We start from the raw sequence: 25,180 nt of genomic DNA on the forward strand, positions 1-25,180 counted from the left end.
CCTACTCAGCATTTCACATGTATTTTCTCACTCATCCTCACAACAGATCTTAAGGGGAGCTCATTAACCCCCAAATTACAGCAGTGGGAGCTAAGAGTGAATCACAGACTTCCAAGCTCCCATAAGAAGCTGCCTTAGACTACACCAGCCTGTTTGTTCATCTGGTCTAGTACGCTTTACACTGCACAGAGGGAGGGGAGCTCAATTTTAGCAAACGTTTTCAATGCAATCTGCTGTGTGCTAATGGAGCATGCCTCCTTAAAGGGCTGCTCCCACTGACAATCAGCTGTTTGGCAGTGGGACTCCACCTTCAAAGGGGGTTGCTCCATTAGTACACAGCAGATTGCATTGGAAACACTTGCTAAAATGGGGAGAGCACTGTCTTAACAAGAGGATGCAATGCAAACTCCTTTGTGATAATGCAGCAAGCCCCTTTGAAGGTGTGCTTCCACCATCAATCAGCTGATGATCAGCATGGGCACCCCTTCAAAGGGACTAGCTCCATTAGTGCAAAGCAGTTTGCATTGAAACTGCTTGCTAGAACAGAGCCCTTTCACACACACAACGCTGCTCATTTGTGCAAGCAATTGCAACGCAATCTGCTTCACACTGCTCAGGATCCCAATACCTCAAGGACCGCCTCTCCCTATATTCACTCATCTATTTGTATGACACTTTTCCACAAAAGAAATCGTGCTCAAAGCAGCTTACAACAAAGAAGCAGGGATGCATTTCGAACGAACACTGCAAATATAATTTCAAAATAACATAGCAACGGTTTTATAGCATAGCAAAACAACAGAAAATATAACAACATACCAAAAAAACTCACATTCCAATACTGTAAATACTGTAACAAAAATTACTTACACACCATGTAGCATGCAATAGCAAAAATGACAAGGGAGCTTCACAGTTTCACCTTAGTTCTAGAAACACCCCGTCCCACGGTGTTGCTCAAAGTCCCTCTCCTACAGCAGCAGTATCAACCTGGACCCTGCCATCATCATCTAAGGCCTTTCTTCACGTGCCTCCTCCATGAGAGGTCCAGAGGGTGGCAGGCCTTTTCTGCGGTGGCTCCCTGTTTGTGGAACACTCTCCCCAAGGAGACTCACCTGGCACCTCCCTTGCATTTTTTAGCCACTGGGCCTTTAGCTAATTGAATTGGCCCTTTAAACTGGGGGGGAGGGGTATGTGTTTTGTCTGCTATTATGTTATGTATTTTTGTGTTGCATGTCGAGGTCCCCAGGGCCACCCCAATAACTCACACATCACACATAATTTTTTGTTTAAGGTTTTTGGCATAATTTTGGCCACAACTTTATTAAAATACAAAAATGTGAGTGGTTGCTTAGGCATTGGTTGCGACTATTTGCCCCCACCATGGGGGACAGACTGACATTCCACACAATGCGAAAGTCAGAAAAGGGGAATACACTTGGGGGTAGCGACGGAGTAGGGAACCTGCCCTCAGCCCTCCCCAAATGCAACCAGGAGCTCATTGCTATGGCCCGAGCCCCCTTGACAGAGTGGACAAGCAATAGTTAGCCCCCAATTCCTTTAACGGAATCCCTTGCAGCAGCAGCATTAGAGGGGCAGGCACAGCCAATCCATGCCCCTCAACCAACCAAACCATAAACCAATGCCTAACCGCAACCTTACAAGTTGTGATGATTTGCTACACAGTAGGCAAAAACCAAATGGCCCCAGCCAATCAGCCAGATGGACAAAATTCCTACCGGGCCCTGCCCCAAGAGCAGACGATCCCATGACAGGCATAGCAAGGTCAAAGCGAACAACCCTAATTCTAGGGAGGGGGGAACGGGCAATCCGATGCACGGGCGAAAAGAGGAAGCCCTAGCCTCGTGCAAGGAGTTTTAGCATTTCTGGCTGTCAATCAACAAATGGCAACATTAACTTCTTCCCAACAACAAGGGAAGCCCCAATCGCATCAGTGGCCAATGATCAATTAGCACGCCCCCAACTTTGGAGTGTCCTGGAGGCCCCCACCGCAACACATGCTCTCCATGAAGGAGAACATGCTTTTTTCTACTCTAAACTGCCCTGTAACCCCTGGATGAAAGGCAGTAGATAAATTAAAATAATAATAATAATAGGACATGCCTCTTTGAAGGGGTGCTTCCACTGCCAATCATCTAATTGGCTCTGAGAGCGCACTTTCAAACGAAGTCCCTGTTGCTATCTCTCAGCTAATGGTTGGTTATAGCAATACCCTTTGAACTTTCACGGGCACCTCATGTTTGACTTCATTATGACTTTACTCTCAGGAATGTGTTACTGGATTGCAAACCTATGCATGGGTATAGGATTACAGCCTTGACTTCTTTGACTATAATTTCTTTGATTTATCATCTACACTGATGAATTTAAACTATGACTCAAAGATTGCAATTGTTGCATTTACATCTCTCCAGACCTCCTAGTTGACGAATCAGGTCCCTGATATACAATTTGTTTAGAAATAATTTTAAAATATTTTCTTAAACCACCATCATAAAACTTGGCTTATACTTGATTTCCAGTTTTGAAGTATGCACATTACAGCAGGATCACATTGCAATTTTTCCGACTGACACCTTTAAGAAAACAACCCTTTTATTCATGAACTCTGCAATGAGCTTACAAGGAGCCTTAAGGGATGCTGTCTGCACGACTGAGCAACAGGCCACTCAAACAAAAAGTCATGCCAGCTGTGTTTCCAGTGGAAAATAATCAAGCAAAAGCTTTGACTCTGTCACGTTAACTTATATTATCCCTTAGCCAGGCACACCGTAATCTCTCTCTTTGCTACCTGAAATCTTTCCACAGGCAAACCTCAGCTCAATCAAACACAGAGATTTATCCATGTATAAGCAGAAGGAGCAAAGCATCACCTAGCTATGGAATCCCACACACTCACACACAATTTATTTTTTTGGAGTACGCGATGCAGTTTTCATTCCTATGCATAGCAAGTTCTTCAGTGTTTCTAAAAGGCCTGATCCTCAAAATGCACAGCTAAATTTACTTAGTAGGTGTGCAGGGAGAATTGAAAAATGATTCATCTCTTTCATGTTTTTCCCTCCATTTCCCTTCAGTGCCAGGTAACAGCTGCACAAGAGGTGCGAAAGCTGAAGGATCATGTGAGATGTAGTTTTCCCAAGGGTTGGTTAAAGTGCTTAACTTCGCCTGGACCATACAACAACAAAAGTACAAGGGTGATTTGCCCTGCACCCTATCCTCAATTTTCATACTGAAAAGCATAGAAATAGAGAACCGTAGAGCTGGAAGACCCTAAGAATCATCTAGTGCAACCCACTGCAATGCAGGAATATGCAAGTGTCCCATATGGGGATAAAACCTGCTACCTTGGCATCACGCTCTAACCAACTGAGCTATCTAGGCTATCCAGGCTTAGCAACAGTATGCACATGGCTCTGGGTGTGGTAGAGCCCTCTTGAACTGACCAGTCCAAACCTCACATCTCGCATTGAGGGAACTGCCAGAAGACCCTTGGCACTGGACCTCAGTGTCCAGGCAGAATGATGGGGTGGAGATGCTCCTTCAGGTATACTGGACCGAGGCCGTTTAGGGCTTTAAAGGTCAGCACCAATACTTTGAATTGTGCTCGGAAATGTACTGGGAGCCAGTGTAGGTCTTTCAAGACCAGTGTTATGTGGTCTCGGCAGCTGCTCCCAGTCATCAGTCTAGCTGCCGCATTCTGGATTAGTTGTAGTTTCTGGGTCACCTTCAAAGGTAGCCCCATGTAGAGCGCATTGCAGTAGTCCAAGCAGGAGATAACCAGACCATGCACCACTCTTGCGAGGCAGTCCGCAGGCAGGTAGGGTCTCAGCATGCATACCAGATGGAGCTGGTAGACAGCTGCTCTGGACACAGAATTGACCTGCGCCTCCATGGATAGCTGTGTGTCCAAAATGAGTCCCAGACTGTGCACCTGGTCCTTCAGGGGCACAGTTTCCCCATTCAGGACCAGGGAGTCCTCCACACCCACCCACACCCTCTCTCCTAAAAACAGTACTTCTGTGTTGTCAGGATTCAACCTCCATCTGTTAGCCGCCATCCATCCTCCAACCGCCTCCAGGCACTCACACAGGACCTTCACCGCCTTCACTGGTTCAGATTTGAAAGAGAGGTAGAGCTGGGTATCATCTGCATATTGATGAACACCCAGCCCCAACCCCCTGATGATCTCTCCCAGCGGCTTCATATAGATGTTAAAAAGCATGGGGGAGAGGACAGAACCCTGAGGTACCCCACAAATGAGTGTTGGAGCAGGAGAACTTTTCATGACACCAACTGCCAACTGCCTCTTTATCACCCTGGCCATCTACGGTATTTGTTTTTCAAGCAGCTGTGGAAAATCCAGAATAATGTAGACATAATTCCTTGGCTTTGGTTTATTTGTTTCATTTTAGATTTATTTTTTTCTTGTTTGTGCTGTTCGCATTTCGTTGCTATCTGGTTTCAAGCAGCATCATAGATTTAATTTTGTTAGAACATTTATTTTTGTTATAAAACACCCTTGGGAATTATTTCTCTATAGAAACACTAGAATATCAACAAAGAAAGTGGGTATGTGACATAGTGAAGTGGTTCATGACCTGAGGGTAGGGTTGGGCAGAATACATATAACTGGTCTTTCCAAGTAATCAGACTGCCTAATTATTATTTTTAAATACCTGTCTGTCCAGGATCCTGTAAAGTCTTGCACATGTCTTGCCAACCGGACTGCATGATGAATTCAATTATAGCAGGAATGGAGAAGCTGTACCCCTCCAGGGGTTGCTGGACTTCAATTCCCATTAGCCTCAGTCAGCATGGGTGATGGGAGCTGGAGTCGCTTGCACCAACCAAAGCAAAAGATAGAGGGGCAGCTTTTCCCATTCTCCTCCTCTCGCCATTACACATTTTCCCCAAATTGTTTCCAAATGGAGAACAAATAACTTTGCCAGCTCCAGGGCTCATGTAGTTCCCTCCCCCCATCCCTATTCCAGCGATATGTCTGGGGATATGTCTGCCTCATGGGGATACTTTCCAGGGATATGCTCACCCTACTCCAGGGATATGTCTGGGGGAATGAGTGGACTTCGGATCTAGTCATTCCTGATTCTCCCCTAACACACCCATGGAGCTTTTGCCCTTATTGCTTAAGCAGTAGCACCAGAACCTGAGTCATGGCAGCAGAGCTTTCCAACCATGGTTGGATTATGGGAAATGTAATCCAACAACACCTAGAAGGCCACAAATTACCCATCCCTGGTTTACATCAAGGGTGAAGAACTTGACTCTCCAGATTGTTCAACTCCAATTCCAACATAGGAACATAAGAATAAACTGCTAGATTGGGTCAATGGCCTGTCTAGTCCAACATCCTGTTCTCACAGTGGCCAACTAGAAGCCTGTGGGAAGCTCACAAGAAGGACCTGAATGCAATATCCTTCTCCCCACATGTGAATCCCAGCATCTGGCTCCAACTGTGGAGGCAGAACATAGCCATCATGGCTAATAGCCATTGATAGCTTTATACTCCATAAATTTGTCTAATTCTCTTCCAAAACCATCCAAGTTGGTGACCATCACTACTTCTTGAGGAAGCCAGTTCCATAGTTTAACTATGTGCTGTGTGAAGAAGCACTTTCTGTTGTCTGTCCTGCCCAGTGCTGTGGCCCAAGCATATCTGGAGTGCCATAGATTCCCCACCTGTGGTTTACATGGAGAAAGCTACTGAATCTTCACGGTACAATCCTTTGCATATCTATGACCTCCACAGCATTTATCCTTCTCTGTTGGTGGACCTTTCTTTTCTGCCCAAAGAGGGATAAGTACACAGTGTCCTATGGCCCCTGGGATGCCCTCAAACTGATTAAGCATTGGAGACCGGCATTTAGTAAACATATACTTCATGCTACACATACTTCCCTAAAACTAAAGGTAAAGGGACCCCTGACAGTTAAGTCCAGTCGCGAATGACTCTGGGGTTGTGGCGCTCATCTCGCTTTACAGGCCGAGGGAGCCAGCCTTTGTCCGCTCCACAGACAGTTTTTCCGGGTCATGTGGCAAGCATGACTAAGCCACTTCTGGCGCAATAGAACACCTACACCAGAGCAGCACACAGAAATGCCGTTTACCTTCCTGTCGGAGCGGTACCTATTAATTTACTTGCACTTTGGGGCGTGCTTTCAAACTTCTAGGTTGGCAGGAGCTGGGACCGAGCAACGGGGGCTCACCCCATCGCAGGGATTCGTACCGCCAACCTTTTGATCAGCAAACCCAAGGCTCAGTGGTTTAGACCACAGCGCCACCCGCGTCCCATAAAACTAAAACCTAAAACTACAGAACAGTAAAAGAGAGACTGGTGATAAGAACGGTTCAACATGGAATTATCTTCTGAATGCAATTGGCCAAAGCATTGCAGACCAACATGCCTTCTTCACAAAACAAGGCAAACCTGTATTAACAAATAACTGCATGCTGCTGTGTCTTTTTTACGTTTTTTATTTTATTTACTCCATTCACTGGCCTTTTATTTCAGAATTCCGTAGCATCCTTCCTTCAATGTCTTTTCTAATTTTTTTACTTGATTTGGGATTACCATTTTGAAGGCTTATTATACAATAAGTCTATACATTAAATATTCATCACATAATGATAATTCATATATACATAACCCCCAGAAGATATTTATAGCAACTTTAAATAGACTGAGCTTAATTAAGGGAGTTAAAGGATTAAACGATTTAATATAAAGCTCTTTGGGGTTGCTAATGGGGCACATATTAAAGGATAAAATAATCTTTTGTGTATTTGGGGCTTCAAGGCTAGGAAGAGAAAATGGGGAAGGAAGAAACAGAGGGAGCCAGCATGGCTAAAAATACATTTCAAGATCAAGCACGAATTAGACTTGCTGTTGGCATGATGAATAATGTATATAGGTGGCAATAAGAGCAGCCCAGGTTTGTCTTAATGTGGCTAAAGCTGATCCAAAAATCATTTCCACATGGCAAAAATCAACTCCTGATTACTCTTTCCCAACTCCTGAATATTCCCAATCATGTAAAAATGAGCTGGAGGAAAATTCATGTTGTAGGCAATGGATTTATCAGAAACGCAACTGCTGTTGTTCATGTTTTCTAGGTAAATGTTTGTCATTATTAGAGGAGGACTGTATGTGGATGTGGAGCCTGTAGATTGCAGAGACCCTGCAAACGTCTACTTCAGGGCCACTCTCAAACCAGCCTGTTGTGCCCCTGAGCTACCTGTTGGAAAAACGCCCTGGGAGTGAGCCTGCAAGCCCCCAGAACTGCAAGCGTCCTCCAGTATGCGCAGCTCTGGAGAAGGTATTCTCCCCTCCTCTCCAGTGTGCTCAGCGACATATACCAGCTAGTATAGGCACACTAATCTTCTGGCAAAACACAGCAAGAAGAGCAAGACATCGTAGATCTAATCTACTATTTATTTACACACTATGTACAGACAAAGGCATAATGGGATCTGTTCTCTCCAGCTCCGAGAGAACAAACAGACAGAAATAAAAGCAAAAGTACATTGTAATAGTACCCACAGTGGAAGAGTTAAGACCGTCTTCCTTTCTTGGACTCGTCCCAGACAGGCATGTGAACAATCTCATCTGCAGCATTGGAGGCATGAAATACTAACATCTCCTTTCTCCTTTCTATGACACTATGCAGCAGAAGACCCAAACCCATGCCTTCCAGTGTGGCTGGACTCCGCTGTTGGAAGGTGCTCAGAGTGCCTCCTAGCAGCAGATTTTCAAAGCGTTTGTGGTAACTGCTTTTTATAACTCATTCCTCACTCTATTTTACCCTCCTAAAAGCCAAAGCAATAGTGGCATTCCTGAGAAATATACACACGTGATATGTGGTCTCTTACATAATGGTGTTCTTGGGTGCAGCCCAAGAAAGCTGCAAAGCAATGGATTCCATTGGTTTTGCATCAAACACGCCTGAGAGCTGGTGCACTGAAGCACCAAACTGTAAAGGTCTGGAAGTCAAGAAGAATCCACTCCTGGATAGCACTTAACAAGATGGACCGCTGGCCTGATGCACTGGGGCCAATGTAATGGCCTTGTGTTCCCAGTCCTACTATTTGCATGATGGATGATTTCATCATTTAAGTAATGAACAATTATGGTTGATGGTCATTAAGTCTCATTGGTCCCAAGGCCTTTTGCTCATCAAGGGCTGGAACACATTCACCCCCTTCCCCATCATCACATGGTATAAGTGGTTGGAGAACATGATTTTCCCTGTCATTTTCCCTTTGACAATATCAGGTACAGAAAAGTCAACAGCAGAGGCATAAAATGGAACTCGATGGGTCCATTCATCTGAGCAGGAGGTTTTATTTAATGTGATGGCTAAATCCTTTTGCAAGCCACACCATATGTTTTGGGTATTCTTGAACTCTGATCCAAAACATATGTCACACAATCTCATTACCATCACAGCATCCTACCAAAGACATGGAGCGCAGCATCCTGCTATCTTGGCAGTGTAACTGTCGGACTAGGGTTGAACACTGTATGCATGGCACAGACATTGCCACTGTACCACATTTCATGGACAGTGGATTTGCCCCCTCCCATTTGAAGCTGGAATGAAAGTCACATGAGAAGAACATGTTGGTACGCCAAGACAGAGACATCCAATTAATGAGGTAGAGGAGGGTAGTATGCCTCTGAATGCCAGTTGCCGGGCAACACAAGTGGGAAGAGTGCCGCTGTGCTCAGATCTTGCTCTGGTTGGCCGCTGTAAGAACAGGACGCAAGACTAGATGAGGCTTTGGTCCAATTCATATGTCAGACTATGCTCTTCGTATGTTCTTGCCCATCTCACTTCAAGACAGCTTGGATTCACAGTTTTAAGGTATGAGTCTCTCCAAGTCTTACCTGGGGATGCCAGATATTGAATTTGGAACCACCTGCAAGTATGCTCTACCACTGAGCTATGGTCCTTTCCCTATTTAATACTCCATTTGAAGGGCGGTCTGGGCCAAGTCTGGTACACAGGCTGAGACCCTACCTGCCCACAGACTATTTCGCCAGAGTAGTGCATGCTCTAGTTATCTCCTGCTTAGACTACTGCAACTTGCTCTACATGGGGCTACCTTTGAAGGTTGCCCAGAAACTACCATTAATCCAGAATGTGGCAGATATACTGATGACTGGGAGTGGCCATTGAGACCATATCATGCATTGGCTTCCAGTACTTTTCTGAGCACAATTCAAAGTGTTGGTGCTCACCTTTAAAGCCCTAAACAGCCTCAGTCCTGTATACCTGAAGGAGCGTCTCCACCCCCATCATTCTGCCCGGACACTGAGGTCCAGCGCCGAGAGTCTTCTGGTGGTTCCCTCACTCCGAGAATGTGGTTACAGGGAACCAGGCAGAGGGCCTTCTCAGTAGTGGCGCCCACCCTGTGGAACGCCCTCCCATCAGATGTCAAGGAGATAAAGAACTATCTGACTTTTAGAAGACATCTGAAGGCAGCCCTGTTTAGGGAAGTTTTTAATGTTTGATGTTTTTGTTGTTGTTTAGTCGTTTAGTTGTGTCCAACTCTTCGTGACCCCATGGACCAGAGCACACCAGGCACTCCTGTCTTCCACCGCCTTCCGCAGTTTGGTCAAACTCATGCTGGTAGCTTCAAGAACACTGTCCAACCATCTCGTCCTCTGTCGTCCCCTTCTCCTTGTGCCCTCAGTCTTTCCCAACATCAGGGTCTTTTCCAGGGAGTCTTCTCTTCTCATGAGGTGGCCAAAGTATTGGAGCCTCAGCTTCACTATCTGTCCTTCCAGTGAGCACTCATGATGTTTTATTGTGTTTTTAATATTTTGTTAAAAACAGAATATTAAAAGCCTCCCATGGGTGGGGTATAAATTATTATTAATCATCATCATAATTTAAAGTAAAATAAGCATTTTATACTAGTGGTAGGGGACCTATGTCCCCAACTCCCCTCAGCCCCAGACAATATGGTCAATGGTCAGGGGTTATGAGAGTTGCTGTCCAAAAACATCATGGTTTACTGCTATAGAAAGGAGACTGTGCTAACCTAAGGTTCACACATCCTCCATCCCCTCTTGTCCCCCAGTACAGCCATGAGGAGGAGGTCAGAAAATCTTGCTTCCATTTTCTACTAACGACAGCTAATTATATCTGAACCAGGGCAAACTGTGGTTAATGTTAACTATGGTTTGGAGCATGGCCTATGGTCAGGGATGATGGAAGTTGGAATCCTTTTTTTTTTTTTTAATAATCTTTATTGCTTTTAAAACTTACAAGAAAAGAAGAAAGAAGAAAATAGGTGAAAGAAAAAGACAAAATAGAGCAAAGCAGAAAAAAGAGAGAAAGAAAAGAAAAAACAATACAATACAATACAATAAACAATACAAAACACAACCTTAACACACTAAACTAAACAAAGCAAAAGAACAACAATTTAAAAACATATATCATACCATTTCATTACTCTATCTTTCATTCCCTTATTTCATCGACCTCCTCTCACCTCCCTTTTTGTATTCCACTTCTATTACGTGTTTCAGCAATTCCTTTCCATCTTTCTCTATTTTTATCATTATGAATATCTTAACATATTTTGTACCTTATTTTCCATTAATACTGAAATACTTATTTATACCTAACTCCTTATAACATTTCTGCTAAAGCCATAAAATTTCATTCCAACAATTTTCTAACACTCATTAAATTTACAATATTTCTATATATAAACTTTAAACTTTCCCAATCTTCTACCACCATCTCTTCTCCCTGGTCTCGGATTCTGCCAGTCATTTCTGTCCATTCCATATAGTTCATCAACCTGGAGATCTTCTGTCCGAGGCTCTTAAATCTTTTCCAAGTCCCTTCTGCAGTTTTTCTTCATATTCTTTGATGCTGAGGGTGCTGAAGCGCAGGTCTTGGGGGGGGGCGACCCAACCATGCCCCCATTCCCTCTCGACAGACCAACCAACTCTCCACAGCTAAAACCAGTGTCCATACAATATCTCAAATCATGTTTCAAGGCTCCCCCAGATCCAAAGGCCCCCACAGCTCCAATCACCTCCTGACCCAGATTCAGGACCCAAAGGTCAGTAAATCTTTGCATGAAAGAGTCTATCCAACCTTCCTTCTTCAATCCAAGCAGGGCTCCAATCTTCAAATTCTGACTTTTTCTATATTCATTCATAAAGGGCCTCCACTTATAGTCCTCAGTTTGCCTCTGTAAAACTGGGGCTTCCAATTGTATTATTTTAGGTTTAACAACACCAACATTCTCCTTCGTCTTCTCCCCAGTTTGTCCTGTCAAGGTAGGTTCCTGTGTCAAATCCTGAACAATTTCTGTATTAATGGTCACTTTTTGTTCCAAATTAGTCACTTTTTGTCCCAAGTTCTCAAGTTTGGTATTCATAGCGTCCGTCTTCTTGTGGAGCTGTTCCAACGAATAGCTTATCTTACATAATACAGTCACTAAGGCTCCTTTTGTCAACATTCTTAAAGTCCAAGGTCGATCTCTATTTCACACAGTTCTTATCTTGCAACTGGAAAAACCCCAACTCCACTCTTGTAACTGTTTCAAAAGCTCCCTCTAGAGGGAAACAGTCTCCACTTGTAACAATCCTTTCAAACACAGTTTAAACTATAAAGATAGTTTCTTTTCCTACCTTTTAAACGCAGATGAGTACAATGGAAACAATATATTTCTCTTATTGCTAGCTGTCAAAAAACGTCACTCTTTCTGGCAGCCCGTTTCCAGGTTCGGAGCAGTGGTAATTTGGTTTTTCACTCTCTCCTGCAGGCTCACTAGGTCCAAATTTCGCCCCCTCTTCTCCTGCTTCCAAGGGGGGTTTAATAGTTTTAACCGATGGAGATTTAATCCTTTACAAAAATAAACTTTCCAAGGCTTTAACTTGCAACTTCTTTGCTTCAGTCTGTTTACAAAAAAGGAAGGCGGACTTCCTGTTTAGAACCTTCCCGTTTCGATGCCAAATTAATGAATTTAAGGATTTTCCGTTCTACTCACGGGTAGTTGTTTAAAAGCCAATTGTCCACAGGAAAAAGTCAGCGCTCTCCGGCAACAGCGATGCGGCTTCACTCCGTGAAAGAAGCAGTCAATTCGAAGCACTGCGCCATTCACCCCACTTCGCTCTGGATCCCCAAATCAGGGTTTCCCGGCGAGTAGGGGAGGCGCAAAGGGTGCCAGCCGAATCCCAAGTTCACAGGCTTCTCCCACCTGTGATTTCAGTGGGTCTCTGCCTTCGCTGTGGCGGTCAGACCCTAATTTCCGCGGAGCAAATTCCTCCCGATCGGAGGAACTCCGCCATTGCCTGGAGGCGCCAACCCAGAAGTCTCTGATGGAAGTTGGAATCCAACAGCATCCACAATTCCCCAGCTCTCTCCTACATCCCCAGGTATAGAATTCAGTATTCTGACCCAACAGCAATGATGTCTCTATTAGGCGAGGATCATGTCATTAATCTACAAATAACCTATCTTTGGCTTCGGTGTGGCACTACTCACAGACTCCACCTGCTCCTTACTTTATACCAGAATGCCAGAAATTGTGTTCTTTGTATTACATTATGTGTCCCAGAGCAGGTAGAGAATTATATTGCCTTTTTCAAAAGGTACTATGGTACAATATTCCATTCAATAACCTTGAAACTGTAGTTCCTATCATTCAATTTCTGCTCTTTTTACAAAAATGAGCTTTTTGAAAATAGCTTTCTGAGTAGAGAACTTGCCTTTAACTCATTTCTCATTTCATTATTCCTAAAATTTGCTCTGAAACAGACTGCCAAAGGAAAGTCAAGCCACTGCGACTCCAATTTCTGGTGATTCTCTGCATGTACTTACATTGCTTATTTGCCTAAAGCAAGGCTAGGGGACCTGTGAACCTCCGTATGGTGGTGAAGGTCCTGTGTGAGTGTCTGGAGGCGGTTGGAGGATGGATGGTGGCTAACAGATTGAGGTTGAATCCTGACAAGACAGAAGTACTGTTTTGGGGGAACAGGAGGCGGGCAGGTGTGGAGGATTCCCTGGTCCTGAATGGGGTAACTGTGCCCCTGAAGGACCAGGTGCGCAGCCTGGGAGTCATTTTGGACTCACAGCTGTCCATGGAGCACAGGTCAAATCTGTGTCCAGGGCAGCTGTTTACCAGCTCCATCTGGTACGTAGGCTGAGACCCTATCTGCCTGCGGACTGTCTCGCCAGAGTGGTGCATGCTCTGGTTATCTCCCGCTTGGACTACTGCAATGCGCTCTACGTGGGGCTACCTTTGAAGGTGACTCGGAAACTACAACTAATCCAGAATGCGGCAGCTAGACTGGTGACTGGGGGCGGCCGCCGAGACCATATAACACCGGTCTTGAAAGACCTACATTGGCTCCCAGTACGTTTCCGAGCACAATTCAAAGTGTTGGTGCTGACGTTTAAAGCCCTAAACGGCCTCGGTCCAGTATACCTGAAGGAGCGTCTCCACCGCCATCGTTCTGCCCGGACACTGAGGTCCAGCGCCGAGGGCCTTCTGGCAGTTCCCTCATTGCGAGAAGCAAAGCTACAGGGAACCAGGCAGAGGGCCTTCTCGGTAGTGGCGCCCACCCTGTGGAACGCCCTTCCAGCAGATGTCAAAGCAATAAACAACTACCTGACATTCAGAAGACATCTTAAGGCAGCCCTGTTCAGGGAAGTTTTTAACGTGTGATATTTTACTGTATTTTTGATTTCTATGGAAGCCACCCAGAGTGGCTGGGGAGGCCCAGCCAGATGGGCGGGGTATAAATAGTAAATTGTTGTTGTTGTTGTTGTTGTTGTTGTTGTTGTTATATTATGCTATTGGACTACATCTCCAACCATCCCTGCTAATTGGCCAAGGTGGCAGGGGCTGGCAGGAGTTGGAGTCCCACAACAGCTTTACAGCCACAGGTTCCTCACCCTTAACCAAAACGCTGGAGACAGGTCAGTTTTTAAGAGAGTTCAGAGCCACCCTTTTCCATGATGCACCACATTTCTTGACTACCACTGCCATCCTTGACCTTAAAAGTTTTTTGGTCGCTACCAAAAAATCAGAGACAAGAATGCAATGCCCATGTCCTACATACACATCATGGGCAAAGGAGATCTCCGGTATCACGCTACTTTCTCAGAAATAACTACAGTGGTACCTCGGGTTACAGACGCTTCAGGTTACAGACTCTTCAGGTTACAGACTCCGCTAACCCAGAAATAGTACCTCGGCTTAAGAACTTTGCTTCAGGATGAGAACAGAAATTGTGCGGTGGCGGCGCGGCAGCAGCGGGAGGCCTCATTAGCTAAAGTGGTGCCTCAGGTTAAGAACAGTTTCAGGTTAAGAACAGACCTCCAGAACAAATTAAGTTCTTAACCTGAGGTACCACTTTATTGTGTGCTTCTGACTCAATCTCATTTAAGTAGTGGTTCAGTACTTCTTTGTCCTTCCTCTTAAATCATCTTTATGGCATTTATTTCAGTTACTGATTCAGCTGCTAGATGAGAAAGGCCCTGCTTGATTCCGCTTCACTTCACTGCTACTTTATCCTGTAAATGCTCTCCCAGTCTCCAGCTTGCTAGATCGCTATAGGGGAGATTCAATTAGCACGGATGCTGATGTGATTTCCTTGGCATTGAGGAGTTCCCTAAATTCCTCCCACCCTTATTTCGTGTCTCTTCTCAGCTCGAAACAGACCTCCATAAATCAAACGCACTGTTCTGCCCAGATTTGACCAGATATCTGTGCTAATCATCCGCACAGATACACTCAGAGGGTTTACACCCCTGTCTGGGAAAATAGGGAGCAGTTTCTCATTTGAAAACTCATACTTGTCTTCTGGCAGTAGAGCAGAATTTGGATTTCAAGAACAGCTTGCCTCCACAGTGAGAACTGTTGCCTCATCTCTTTCCCATACAGAAGGAGTGATGAACCTGTGACCTCATCCGCCAGATATTGCTGGACTGCAACTATCATGATCTCTGACCTTGCTCACTGGGGCTAATGGGAGGCGGAGTCTAATAATATCTGAAGGGCTTCAAGTTCCCCATCGTTACCGTACTGGAACTTTAGATACACAGGAGAAGTTAGTGCATTCTGCACTGTTATTATTCCCACCTCTGCCTTTCTCTCCTCAGATGCTCTCTATCTGTGTACCATCTGCATTCCCTCCCACTTAGAACATCCAGATCTCACTCTTGTCAGGAACAGCCTATGCATTGCTTCAGCAATGGGGCCACATATCTTGCGGCTCTTCTCCAGTCCCAGCTCTGCCACCAGGTTGACCGGGCTACTGTTGGGCAAGAAATGGCTTTTCTCCAGATGTGGCTAGGAGCTGCAATTTGACACAAATATAGCATATATCCTTATAAATAAAGAAAAATGGTAGGTTGGTCCAGGACAAGACATTGGCAGTGGGCTCTGGACATTAATGCAAAGTTGACACATTAAGCCAGGAACAGTATCTGTCAACCATCAAATGCCTAAGTATACAGGAATGCTGTTAGATTCCTCCTGAAAGTCAAAAATAAGGGAGGCAGACACACCTCACCAGGGAGGGCATTCCACAAATGGGGAATCAGCCACTGAAATGACCCTGTTGAGGGTCAGCACCAACTGGGCAGTCCCCAGTAGCAGCAGCACTATCAAGGCCTCACCTGCCGATCATAGAGTCTTGGGTGGTTGATATCTCATCCCTGCATTGTACAGCAGCCAATTGTCCTGCATTTTTTAACATTCTCTGTCAGTTTCTGATAAAAGAAATTGCACTCATTCTGAAAGAGGAGAGAAAACTTTGGTGAAATTGCTGTGGACTGGGTGTAGGATTTTTGTTGAGCCTTACCTCATTGTCAGGGTGGCTAGGGGCCATTTGGAATGTCCTTCTACACATTAAATTTCCAGTAGTCTGTACTTTGCAGACTTTCCTGGGTGCCCATATTACCTGAAAAGCTTTTTACGTCATCTTGACCTGCATCTCGAGGTGACCCTTAACTCAGGCAGAACCCCGTTCAACGTCAGCCATAAGGCAGGAGGCTGACTCAGGATACACTCCCAATACCTAAGCCAAAGCCTGCTGACCTCTGTAATCAATAAAGTTGTGGCCATTTTCAATTCCAGGCCTCTGTGGTGTTAGCTGTATACGTACAAGGATCAGTAGGTGACACTGGTTAAAGATTTCAGGCAGGAAAGTACAGTATGTTTTCCCTCTCCTTGGCTCTCTATTAATCCTATAGCCATTTTACCTGGGGAAGAAAAACTGGGGGGCAGGTTTCAGCATTTCCCCAAATATAAGACAGAGCTTTTCAGTGTTCCATAAGTGTGATGCCATTTCAATACAAAGATGATGTTGAGCAAAGGCTGCATTTAAAAAAAGAAAACCCAGATACCTGCATATATTATTGCATATGCAATAAAAAGTGGTTGTCTGGGAAAGCCTTATGTTTTCTCCTGCCAATGGAGTTTCCTATCTCCAGCATTATGGCTTACCACCCACACGGGGAAGGCAAGAACTGCCGTTCTTTTAGAAAGTTACTGAAAGTTCTACTGTGCCTGCACACTTTGCTCTTTCCTCCTTGCAGCATCTGCTAAGCCTGGCTGCTATTGATCCCATGGTGGGAAGTAAAGATGTCAGCCAGGAGGGAGGATGCAAATGGAAATGCCACAGGCCCTCCCCTGTGAGTGCACATCTCATGCAGAGAGGTGTAATTTGTACTTCCATAGACCAGCGGGGGTGACTCTAAGCCATTATGTGGTGGAGGCACAATCCAGCCACTAAGAGTGGAAGCCAGAGAGTAACTCCACGGAACAATTTTTTGCAGAGCTTGGGTGTTGCCGTTTTTAAATCCTGCTCTGTTATTTTCAGCTCATGGGTTATTCCTGCCTATAAAAGATCTTCCAGTTGTTTCATTCCATACAAGGTGTCTGTGTCATCTGAAGCCCCTGCACTTGTGACGCCTAACTGGCATGGACTCACATGTAGCCTAACAGGGTGTCTTTCACGTAATTAACTGGGGGCCCAGGATAGAAGATACGAGAATGGGAATTTACAAACTAAGGTTCATATACATAGGATTTACTGTCCACCTATTGAGCTAATCCATTCTAGATAGTGTTGCACGCCACCCCAAACTAAGAGCAGTGTGAGATTCCAGGAGTTCCAGTTTTCTACTTTCCTTTGGAATGAGGTACAGTGGGGACTCTAGTGATATATAGTTTATTTACACATACAGTGGTACCTCGGGTTAAGTACTTAATTCATTCCGGAGGTCCGTACTTAACCTGAAACTGTTCTTAACCTGAAGCATCACTTTAGCTAATGGGGACTCCCGCTGCTGCTGCGCCGCCGGAGCACGATTTCTGTTCTCATCCTGAAGCAAAGTTCTTAACCTGAGGTACTATTTCTGGGTTAGCGGAGTCTGTAACCTGAAGTGTATGTAACCTGAAGCGTATGTAACCCGAGGTACCACTGTATATACAACCTGAGTCTATGCTGGAGCATTAACACCCCAAGAGGACCTTGCCTCCCTTGGATTTGAACAGAAATCAAGCATGGCTCTCACTCTCTGGCTTCCCAGCCGGCTTCCCAGCCTGCAGTTTTTCATTCCAGCTTCCAACTTAACTCAACACTTGAAACTCCACTCTGGCCTTTTTCTTTTTAACTACCAGCCAGTTGAGGGAGGGAGGGAGACCCATTTGCCATCTGGTGCAGATCTGCTTCCTTTGTTTCCTCAGTGGCCCATTACCTAGGCTGTCACACCACCAGGAAGCCAGCCTGGCTTATAAGGCTAGATCCAGAGGTTAGAAGGGTCTTGGCAGCCTATTGCCTGCCCCTTGCCAAACTTATAACACTATGTTGCAATTTATTCTGATCAGGAAAGCATTGAATTGAGCTAGTTGGTGCTTATTTTCCAAGTCATTTTAGGCTACTTATTTTTCTCCAAGTATGCGTAAGTGAGGACAAAATCTGGTTTGTGGCAATTTTCTTGTTCTTTCTCACATACCCTCAAGCTAGCTCATTCCTTATGCCTTCGGTTCCCTCCCCCTACTTCCTCCCTGCCGCCTCAGATCTTGCAAGCTACTGCCGGCAGTTTTCTTCTACGTTCCTCGTGTTATTTCTTCTTCAGTAGCAGGACAGAAAATATGTTATTCTTTGTCATTTCCCACAACAGGTTTCATGTGGCAGGTGAGTCAGAAACTGGAAGCCATGGGACAAGCCAGAAGTTGTGTTCAAAGGGCAAATCAAAAGGTAGGGTGGGCCTTTTTGCTACACAGTGCTTTTTAAACAGTCGGATGCTAGGTTTTAGCCCCACTGCCACAGCCAAGTTTTCCTTTGTGCTGCTTTTGCAGAGACATGCAAAGTGAATCTACCCTTTTCAAAATGTCTGCTGCAGCTACTTCTAGTACAGCAGTAGGAACTTTGAGGTTGGCGGTTCAAATCCCCACAACGGGGTGAGCTCCTGTTGTCCGGTCCCAGCTCCTGCCAACCTAGCAGTTCGAAAGCACGCCAAAAAGTGCAAGTAGATAAATAGGTACCACTCCGGCGGGAAGGTAAACGGAGTTTCCGTCCTCTGCTCTGGTTTGGTGTTCCATTGCGCCAGAAGCAGCTTAGTCATGCTAGCCGCATGACCCGGAAAAACTGTCTGCCGACAAACACCGGCTCCCTCGGCCTATAAAGTGAGATGAGCACCACAACCCCAGAGTCGTCTGCGATTGGACTTAACTGTCAGGGGTCCTTTACCTTTACTTTTTTTACCTGTTCATGCAACACCCTATGAAATGACTTAACAATTTCTCCAGGTCTCTGAGCTCTTTGATAGAAGCAGGCCTTCTCATAAAGCAGTCCCAGCAAGCATGGCCAGCGGTCAAGGGTGATGGAAGTTGTAATTCACAACATCTGTAGGGTTGTTGTGACCCTTATTGGCGACATCTTTTTGGCTACCTTTGCTCATGGGGATGAAATGGGCATTAACCTGGAAGAACACTCTCAAAGTTGTGATTGTGACCAGCTAAGCTGAAGGATATACATTGCCAGCTTCCTTCCCCACAACGTAAAAGAGTGAACTTATATGCTCTACTCTTTTCACTTTGTTTTGTGGCTGGGTGACAGCAAGTAGAAATTTCTTTCAATTTTGGCCATACTCCTAGATTTTAGAAGCTGAAAGCTTCTGTTAAACAGAATTGTGCCCTTTCCATTGTCCAGTTAGGAATGTGTGGGCTTCAAATGTGACTTCTGTTATTACATCATGGAAGGCTTAGAGAACACACCTGTCAGGAAACGTCTCTCTCACACTAAGAACGATTCAACTCAGACCAGCACCACTGAATGACTAAACTATATAAGAACACTATTCAGACACCTAACACTAGGAGTGTCCACACTTCGTTTTTCCTGGGTTTTGCATTAGTTCTGTCCTGACAGGAGGTGGGAAGAAAACAAAATCTTTCCTAAGTTTTGCTGAGAGAGTTTGAAATGCAAATTGCAAATATGTGAGGCAAACTCTTCATGCACCAGATGCGAACAGAAAGTCATCTGCTAAAGAACTTCATGAATAATTTTGAATAAAGAGGAATTTCATGATCTGTTCATGAACGAATTGGGAACATTAAATTTATCTGCCGAATAAATTATTCATTGTGAAGTGTTTGCTCAGTTCCATCTGTGAAGGCAAGAGAGTCCTTCCAGATGTGTCTTGCTGTCATTGTACTTGGGGAAATGAAAAACAGCATTTTGTATAAATTCTGTTTGTGCCCAATCATTTCTAATGAAGGGAGTAGAACAATACCTCCATTCAGTGCAAGTCAAAAGTTGAAAGTGCTCACAATGACTACAGAGTAATTATAGGAGTACATTTATTAGTTACTGTTGCTGTGGAGTATTTTCTCAGTTCTGCAATACAGCTTTCCCATGCCAACGTCATGCTTTGCCACTTTCCCACAGACTCAGTGGTCTTTGTTTTGGCCAAGTGGTTGCATTTCAGTGGTTGCAATGATAACAGAGTTAGAGTGTTCATTTCACATATTGCTGGGGCTGATGGAAGTTACGGTCCACAACATCTACAGGGAACCAGGTTAGCCACTCCTTTTTTTCTAAGTAAGATTTTATTAAGACTTTTCACAATACATTACAATAAAAACAAACTAGTCTAAACAAAAAAAAAAACAGAGAGGAGGAGGAGACAAATGCTAAGTCCTCTCTCACAGGTACGGTAGATCTTAACTCTTGTCGCACATGGGAAGAAGTGGACTCTCCCAGCTCTCACCTGGGAGCTTCCCTTTCTTCTCCCAGCCTCCCACTCTGGGAGATCTTCCCTTCCCTGCCTCTCACACAGGGTCCTTCACCAACTATACATTACCTTCATCTGCATGCAGGCCCCTCATTGACCCAGAACATTTTAAAATCAAACAGAAGCAAGAGCAAGGCAAAAAAGCAAAAGCAAAAGTAACAGAAAGATAAAAAGGAATGAGAAAATAAAAAGAAAGGAAGAAAAGAAAAAGGAAGGAAGGAAAAATAAATAAATAAAAGGGACTTCCAATTCTCTGTCTATCAGTTGTATGTACAAGAGTTATTCAAAGTATTCAAAATGTTCATTCCAGAGTGGTATGCAGCTGTTCTTCCTTCTGCTAGCCATTGTTTTTCCAGTCTTCATGTCTGGGAATCTCAAGTTCATTCATTTTTCCTTCCACACAAAAAGTTAAAAGATGTTCTCCAATTATCAATAAAAGTCAACAATGGTCTTCCTCCAGTCCAACATAACAACTTTACCTCCGATAATGAGAAACAATAAATCCTTGATCTTTATTCCCACAGCAGTCTCTTTGCTGTGGTCATATATTAAAACAATAATCCATAGTTATTTACTTATTGTATATATGACTGTTGGCATCATGCAGCAACTACTGAATGAACAACTGAAATCAACAACTGAATGAACAACTCAGAGTGGAGATGCATAAAATGGTGAATAAAAATGAACTGTGCAAAGCTGTGGTTGGAGAACACACAGAGCCTTTGGGGGGAAAGATTGATGGAGGGTTGCAAGAACAGGAGAGTAGAATAATAAAGCTGGAGGCAGTAGATGATGAAATGGAGAAGAACTCCAAACAAGTTCTTCGAGGAGTGAAACAGCCAAATGGTGGAGTCATGATGTTAGAGGAGTGGAATGAAACCCTTGATGGAGAGATTAAGAAATATCCTGAGCTAGCAAAGACAGAGCTGAGAAAAAAAGGACTCTACATGAAATTTGTAGTGAAATTGGAGGGAAATGTCACTAAGCTTCTGGCAACACTTTTAGAAAAAAAATGGGGGGAGAGGAATTGGAAGCCATTTATTATTATTTTGGGGATGGAAAACCACAATCAAAAGGAAATGGGACTGGAAGATATGGATCTGAATGTGAATTAATTAATTTACTTATTACTGGTCTCCAGTGACATCAGATGAGCTGAGAAGCAAGAGCTGTGCACTGTGACATGGTGATAGCAGGGTGGAAATTTGTGTCCACCCAAATATTGCTGACTACAGCTCCCACAATCCTGTCAATTGGGGCTGAAGGGAGTTGGGAGTCTAATACTATTTGGTGGCCCACTGGCTCTCCAACCCTGAAGTAGACACCCAGATAAAATAGGGCCCCACAATGGCACAGATAAAATAAAGGCCCACAATGCATTATATTGGACAGGGTGTTGGATTGGGAAAACCTGGGTTTAGATCTCAGCTCACCCAGGAAATGCACTGAGTAGGTCTGGGAAAACCTCTCTCTACCTGATTTACCTCACAGGATTTATCCACTAATAAAGATGAATCCTCTGAATCTCTGTTTTTCTTGCTTTTATATTGGTTTATTGGTTTTAGAATGTATTTTTTGTTTGAATTGATATTGTTTTTTAGATTATACACAGTGTATATGCTGTTTAGATTTTTTAAAAAAATTAAGCAGTTTAGAGATGTTTTTAATTAAAAAACAAACAAACAAATATATAACCCTCATCATTTGAAACCTTGAGTTCCTTGGAGAAAGTGAAGACCCCATTTCTGAAGGTGTGATTTATTGTTATTAGATACTGAACAAGATGAAGAAACAAGATGGACACCCTGGGATGTATTCCACTCCCATTCCTGCCCCCTCAGTGTGCTCAGTTTGAAGATTTTGCTTTCCTGTTCAGATTGTCACTTACCCACAGACGGTGAGAAAGGGTGTTTTGCCTGCTCTGTAAAGCTAGCTTGTCCTTCTCATTCCACTAAACTTCCAATGTCATATAAATCCCAAATGAAATATTGATCTGAACTAGCCTTTATATTAATGAACCAGTATATGAGTTTTAAACAGCTAACACATTTTATTGGTAAAACTGTTACTCTTTTGTGTTGAAATATGACATGAAACAACCCATTGATTGACTACCAAATTTAGCCCCCTCCTCTTATTCCTCTTGAGAGTGCCCACAAACCATTTTAATTTATTTTAGTGAACCGCACAAGTGCATCTAGTAAGGCTCCCTTCTTACTTTCCTCAGAAATCTAGCAACTGCATTTTAAGAAAATAATAGATGATTGTCTGAGAACATGTAATGGGGTCTAATGTAAACATCAAATCTGACTACTCACAAATTGAGTATGCAGAACATTTAACCATTCTTGCCCTCCTATCACCTCTCTCTAAAAAGGAAAAGGAGAAGGAAAGTTTTGCTTGTTTTCTCACTTGGAGATTTTACATAGCTCATCACCTACATTTGACCAACCCAGAAAAACGAGCTTAGAGAGAGCTTTTTCTAGCTTAGTATACTATTAACAATCTCTTGTGCATTGTGAATTTTTGAGGAGATATCTTTGTTGGTTTCTATTTCCCTCACTGAGCAGCAACTGCAGTCACAAGACATTGTTTTGCATTCCGCAGTCCAAGTTACTGTTGGATTCCCACGGGAATGGGAGACTGGATGTGACGTACACTGGTTTCCTGTTTTTTCAGTGTGTTCTCTCGGTTTCTTTGTGTCGAGAGGAGTTGCTTCTCTGCTCTCACAGAGGCAAGATGTATGTTTGTATGCTCTCAGCATAGCTTGTAAATAAACTTCAGCATGTAGCACATTACCTGCTTATCCTTTCGTTGCAGGACTACACTCTGCTTGGGCTCAAGATAAGACGAGCCTGTACCAGCTCCAGATGGGCCGGAGCTGGTCAAATCTCACAATCTTCTGAGACCTTTCATAGGTACTGACAGGCACACTGACACTCACAGGCGCCATTACGGTGAGTCCTGTGTTAGTCCATGTTCACATGTTTTGGGCAAATGAACCATTTCCAAACTGGGTGAATGGAATGTGCAGATATGTCCCAGATCCCATTGAAAGTTTTTTAATTGGGTTTGCTGCCTTGTATAGAGAAAGTAGTTACAGGTTTTCTTTGCTTTCACCTTTAGGGGAGGGGCAGGCAGTGACCACACTGAATTGGAGGCTCAAACTAATGAAACAGCAGTTTCAAAGAATTCATTCCTAATTTGAGATGCTACAATTGGGCATATCAGTGTGTCATACTATCATGCTCATCCTAACACAGCCGAAAAGCTGTTTGTCAATAAAGCCTTAAAATGGGGGAGAAAAATAATAACCTCTACACTTATCACCATCTACAAAAGAAAGCCATTTATTTTATAGCAGAAAATCTTGGAAAAACTATTTTGCCTAGCTAAGTATTCTCAAGAATGTTCAATTCATTTTGTTGAACTTTCCTTCATGCACCTTTAAATACTCTGTACTGTAACTTCCAGGAGCCATCTGTACTGATGCGACATTTGGCTTGGTTTCGTGTAGGAAAATATTTAATTAAAACTAGGGGCTAGATTTTAAAGAAGAAAACCATCACATTTCAGTATAAAAAGGGGTGAGACGCTTCTGCAAAAAGCCTTGAAGCTGTTTACAGCTATTAATGATGCTTCACATCAGAACTGCTAAGTTATTAGCAATTAATGGTTAACTCCCAGTAATAGTAGAAATAATGCCTTTGTCTTTTGTTTCCCTGAAAAATGTGTGTGTGTGTGTGTGTGCGCGCACGCACGCACACACACACACACACACATTTGGACAGAAATGGAGTAGCCTCCAGTAAGCATCTAGCTGTCTGCTGTGTTCAGGATTTGACAGATGGAAGCCCAGGACCGGCCCCAGAATTAGGCAGTAAGGTAGCTCCCTCTGTGTCTCTGAGGTAGCCCGTGCACCTCCTTCAGGGCATAGGCGCCAATTCTATGGGGTCCTAGTCCCTTCGGGCCCCCAATAAAATATTTAAGCCCCCCCCCCCAAAAAAATATTTTCTGCAGGTCACAATGAAGAGGCAGAGTCAGTCATCAGTGAAGTTAACTCTTTATTCAAGGAAACAGCATACAACTCAGCAACACTTTGCAGTTGGTTTTGCCCCTATAGAGTAGTTGCCAGGGCTGAAGGTCCCTGCTTTCCACCCCTATGGCTCTTCCTCTCCCAGATGTTTCCCAAGAAGTTTCATACTGCTCCTGCGCATCTCCAGTCTCTGTTCTGCCCCCCTCATTTTCAGGCATATGACTTGATGGGATTGAGAATCCTTCTGTGGTGGAAAGAGGGCACAATACCAATAAAGGAAGAATGGCAGGTGAAATGGATAGAGTATGCAGAAATGGCAAGATTGACAAACAGCATAAGAGATCAAGAGGAAAAAGTACTGAAAGAAGATTGGAAATGTTTTGTAGATTATCTGAAAAATTATTGTAAGCATATTAAAAACTTAACAGTAATACAGTAAATTCAGCAGTAACAATTACTGGGATATAAAACCAAGAAAGTGAAAATATTAGGAATAATTAGAATATGTAGTGGGGGGGGGGAATAATGAAGTGAACCATGGAAGGGCTGGAGGGAGGTAAAGATTAAATGTGTATTTTGTACATTGTTAATTGTTTTCATTGTAAAAATGAAAACAATTTTAAAAAATCTTTTTTTAAGAGAGAATCCTTCAATGGTTTCCCCTTTGAGTTTTGCTTGTGCATTTTAAAGATTGGTTCTCTCTACAGAAAACACCACTACTTGGAGTTAGTGCCATAAGATTGGAGCAATTTAAATGTTGAACAGAAAGAAAATGAACCTTTAGCTATTCCACTCCTCAGTAGCTTCATCGATAGCT

General features: G+C 43.8%; 1 protein-coding gene across 2 annotated transcripts in view; it reads left to right on the forward strand.

Moving 5' to 3' along the window:
- RNF180 (ring finger protein 180) overlaps window positions 1-25,180 on the forward strand; it is a 334,052-nt gene that overhangs the window by 88,776 nt on the left and 220,096 nt on the right. The window contains exon 1 of one of the 2 annotated variants that reach the window (XM_080972744.1): window positions 9,194-9,198. The exons of the other annotated variant lie outside the window; for it this stretch is intronic. The gene's annotated coding sequence lies outside the window, so the exon portion shown is untranslated. Of the gene's footprint in view, window positions 1-9,193; window positions 9,199-25,180 lie in introns of those variants that run through there. 2 annotated transcript variants of the gene reach the window in all.

The sequence above is a fragment of the Podarcis pityusensis genome (assembly GCF_964106645.2).
Source record: "Podarcis pityusensis genome assembly, chromosome: 11".
NCBI classification, from domain to species: domain Eukaryota; kingdom Metazoa; phylum Chordata; class Lepidosauria; order Squamata; family Lacertidae; genus Podarcis; species Podarcis pityusensis.